Consider the following 4,641-nt stretch of genomic DNA (forward strand, 5'->3'; position numbering starts at 1 on the left):
CTGGACGGTGGCCCTCCATTCATCAAGCTTCTCTGCGGCGGGAGGAAAATCGAGGAGCAGCTGCGCGCGCTAGGGCTTCCGCCGGCATGGGTGGCGGCGAAAGCTGGGAGGACCACGATGCGCCTCGACTCCTAACCACGTTAGAAGGAGCTGCGTCACGGCTCCGCAGCCATTCGCCACCTCCGTCAGAACCTCGGCACGCACGTTGGCCCTCTTCTTCATGTGATGGATGAACGGGACTCTTCCCAGGGCGGCGCGCAGGGTCACCGGCAGGGTGACGCTCGCACCATGCACAACCTGAGAGGAGCGCGCCGTGGGCGCCGGTGTTGGCGTCTTGGAGGTCGCCATTCCACCGCCTGGCAGGACGGCGGCACCCCTGGAGGGCCCCACGCCGCCTGCGGAGGGGCCCGACTCCACCTCCGAAGCCCGCGACTGGTGGCTCGTCGCCTGGCGTGTGAACGACGCCATTTGCCAGGCCGGGACCAGCGGGGTGGTGCAGATGTTCGTGAGCCGCGCCACGGGTTCTCTCCGCGACTGGCCCGCTGCTGGTCTGCGCCGGTACCAACCTATCCCGGATGAACCGATCGTCGTGGTCGTCTACTTCTTTGGAGCCATGGCGATGAAGAACAGCTAGATCAACTGCCAGGCCAGATCCTCGCGATTGCGCACCCCCTGCCTGGCGCGCCAAAGATGTCGGTGGGAAACGACACCTATGGGATCACTAGGATCCCTTCTACGGTCACGGGGCGCGGGGATCGCGAGGAGAGCAGGACTAACAGACAACACAGGGGGATTTTACCCAGGTTCGGGCCGCAAAGATGCGTAAAACCCTACGATCCTGCTTTGGTGGATGTATTCAGTGTTCTTGAGCTCTTGAACTAGCTCTAGGTGCTGCGAGGTTTGGGGTAGCCAAATCCTTTCTCAGTGTGCCATGGGCCTCCTTTTATAGACGAAAGGGGTTGCCACAGTGGCACACAGGAGGTGGAAAGTGCTACAACGTTGCGAGCTTATCGCTGGTATTATAGGACAAGACACATTTAATGCGAGGCTTAGGTGTCCCTTCGCTTTATTGGGGACGAAAGCAAGGCCCGTCCCATCCGTCGCCGCCCCTCCTTGCTTCGACACGCGCCCTGGCTATCGGTGCTTGTAGTGCCATGTAGGTAGGCAAGCAGCTGAGGTGGCGCGGTGGTGGAGATCCATGAAGGGTTGCATGTCGCCACGCAGGTGCCTGCCCAGCTGGCTGGTTGACTGCTGCATGCGAACGGCGGTGAAGACTTGGCTGGTGTGGGCCTGGCAGTGGCCCTGCCGGTGCGCTTGGCGAGGGTCTCGTCGGGTGGCCCGGCAAGGGTCTTGCCGGGTGGCCCGACAAGGGCCTTGCCGTGGCGCGCTAACTTCCCCAGCAAGGATCTTGCCGGGGATCTCGTGGACTTCTTCGGTGAGGATAGTTGTTATCCTCATTTGATCTTGAGCATTCTATGTCTTCACAAAGATCTGCATACCACCACGGAGGTGCCTCCCGAGCCCTGTCCAACGCATTTGTCTAGCATTGGTGGGCTCAAGGGTGGCTCACCTCGGCTGGCGTGGGCGAGCTGCCCCGGCAAGGGTCCTTGCCGGGGAAACCTGCTACGCCTATCTGATCTTTGTGGCCTTGGTCCTTGTCATTGATCTGTTTGCCTTGAGGCTTTGGTTTCTTCTCCAGCTTCCCTTTCCTGCCATGTCTATGCGCGGCCACGGTGGGAGGCTCTGACTGCCCGTGCACAAGTAAAGGGGTCAAAAGGAGAGCCCCTACTTTTGTACACCGACACATACACAGTTTAGTACAAGACCAAACTGAAGTACAACTGCGGTGAAAGGAAGATTACATCTCATCGGAGGCATCCCAAGCTCCTGTACATTGTTTTTCTATACCTCCGGAATCTAGTACAAACTACGTCATATTCCACAAGATGCGCAGGACTGTGGAAATACAGCTGCTACAAACTACTAGAGTCGAGATCCAGCTCAGTCATCTCCAGCTCCTCTGTAGTCCTCATAAAGATCCCCCACATAGCCTGGAAGCAGGACGTGTGGATCCAGGAACTCACGATCACGTCGGGACTGTGGACCATATGGGCTCGGATGAGGCCTCGGTCCCATGAAGGATGGAAGACAGCGTCGACGCGGAGGCGTGATACCCCCAACATATGCATAACCCATGCGAGCCCGAAGACATGTGCAGACAGGGTACAAGTCACGCATGTCCAGCTAACCGGTCTGCACGGCTGGTGCAAGCCGCGTCAGGGTAGCCTAGTGGTCCTGGCGGGTGTTGTACAACTCCATGCATAAGGCAAGGTTCTCTTGGTCTCTCTCCTCCAACATCTTAGTAGTAGTGCAAAGAAGTGGCTCTTCGTGAGCAGCATCGGCATAAAACCCAGTGTAATAGCCCTCTTGGCCAGTGCGTGTCGCCGGTGGATAGCGGAACTCAGTATCATTCAGTGAAGCATACCCATCTCTAATGATGGAGATCACAGAATAGGCAGCGTCCTGCACGGACATCTCCATGGTGATACCAAGCCCATAGGACCAGTGCAGAGGCTCGGTAGAACTGGGATAAGATGGGAAAATCCTTACAGTGCAGATAAACTGACTCTGGTTGAAGTCGCGAAACTGCTCCTCGACGGTATATTTAGGATACCATCTGTAGCCGGTCTCAGTCATCACTCGTACTAACATGGCCGTATGCCAGGCACGTCAATGTCGCGGGTCAGTCGAACCACCTGGTGAACAGTGCAAGAAGACATCTGAAACACCAAATAATTCAAAGATATTAGAATTTCTAGTAGAAATTGGACAGCATAACGGCTGTAAATGCTCAAAAAGGATTTTGAGACACTTTGCAAAGGATTGCGTAGACACTCAACAACATCATAGCAAGGTTCTGGGTCCAACTTATCAGCATACTGAAGTAGTAGAACTGAACTGGGCTCGTAACCATCAATCCTATAAGGTACTATGGATTTGTAACACGTGAACCTAATAGAGAGAAGAGATCCTAGTCCTTAACCCCCGCTGGAAAGAATGGACTGACTCAGATCAGAATGCCATGAGGTAAAGGAGTAAAAAGAGCCTTACGTTCCATCCCACAATCAATTCCCCTACATATAGCTAAAGCATTTCTAGACTCGACATCGACCAGTTTGGCTTGAAGAACCTATAGGCAGTTCAGCTCTGATGCCAACGCTGTTAGGACCCCGATTCTATGCCACACCGATCTAGCATGTAACACCTCATATCACTTTGCGGCCTCACACATGGTGTTCCCACGGGTGTCACCTTACCATGTCCGGGACCGTTTGCGCCTTTTGGCACACGTATATGATAGTGTCGCTAGCATCCATATGACAAAGAACCCGGGCTGACATGGCTAGTCGTGAACCCAAAGTGGCACTAACTTACAGGTACATGCATATGTGACCCAGCAACGAACGTGCCGGTCATCAGCGAGTGAATCCGGGCTATCGCAGTTGGGCTAGCAGGACTCCAGAGAATCCGGGCTGTAGCAGGCTAACAGGACTCTGGTAGACACCACGTGACATTTCCCCAGAGGGACAGACACAGGAACGAAGAAGGACACATGTCGACCAGCCTAAGTGTTCCAGAGCAGTAGCAAGCTACCAAGGCTCAGTGGAAGCACTAGGAGACATTTCCCGGTAAGAGAGGCTACCAAGGATAAACAACTAGATAGTCAGATTCCGCACATACCAAGCATTTCAATAACATACACACAATATGCTCGATATGTGCAAATACAAAATGGCGTCACAACATGACTCTACAACTCAAATACTTTATGTAAAGGCTCCAGAGAGCCATACATATCATTCACACAGATACGGGTCACATGACCCAGCATTCAAGTCATACAAACATACAAGCCGTCAGCGGAAGCATCATGTCTGAGTACAGACATCTAGAAAATAAAAGAGGCTTGAGTAAGCCTAGCTATCCTACATGGGTCCACCATGTGCTCAGGATCTCCACCTAGGCCTCAGCCTACTTGTCGACATCAAGGTCTACGAAGAACCCATCATAAGGGGTTGCAACATCTTCTGTAAAATGTAAATTAAGCAAACATGAGTACAAAGGTAGTCAGCAAGACTTACATCAGATCCTACACACATGCACATTATCAAGAAGGGATGGTGGGGTTATTGCAGCAAGTCAGCTTTGACTCTTGGCTAAACTATCTTACGAAACACCAACTTGTAATTGTTTTGCGCACTTGAGTCCACTACACACCACATCAATACACTACCGAGGATCCACCTCCGTTACCCTACGGAAGGCCATCGTCGGCACTCACACTTATCTTCAGGCTTTTAGTAGTTTCCATTTACTTGTCTATGAACTGTATAGACAACCAAGTAGTCCTTTACCGCGGACGCGGCCATTCGAATAGATGATGTTAACCCTGCAGGGGTGTACTTCTTCATACATGTTTTCACCACTTAGCGTCTGCACACGACATGTGCTCGGCAGACTTCAAGCGAAAACCGACGTGGGTGTAGACCACGACCTACCTAAACACTTAAGTCTCTAGTCCAGGTTTATCGCCTATTCGGGTTCCATCTGCAAGCAGTCCGGCCGAGGTTTCCACATACG

This window comes from Triticum dicoccoides, chromosome 3B (assembly GCF_002162155.2).
Source record: "Triticum dicoccoides isolate Atlit2015 ecotype Zavitan chromosome 3B, WEW_v2.0, whole genome shotgun sequence".
Lineage (NCBI taxonomy): Eukaryota > Viridiplantae > Streptophyta > Magnoliopsida > Poales > Poaceae > Triticum > Triticum dicoccoides.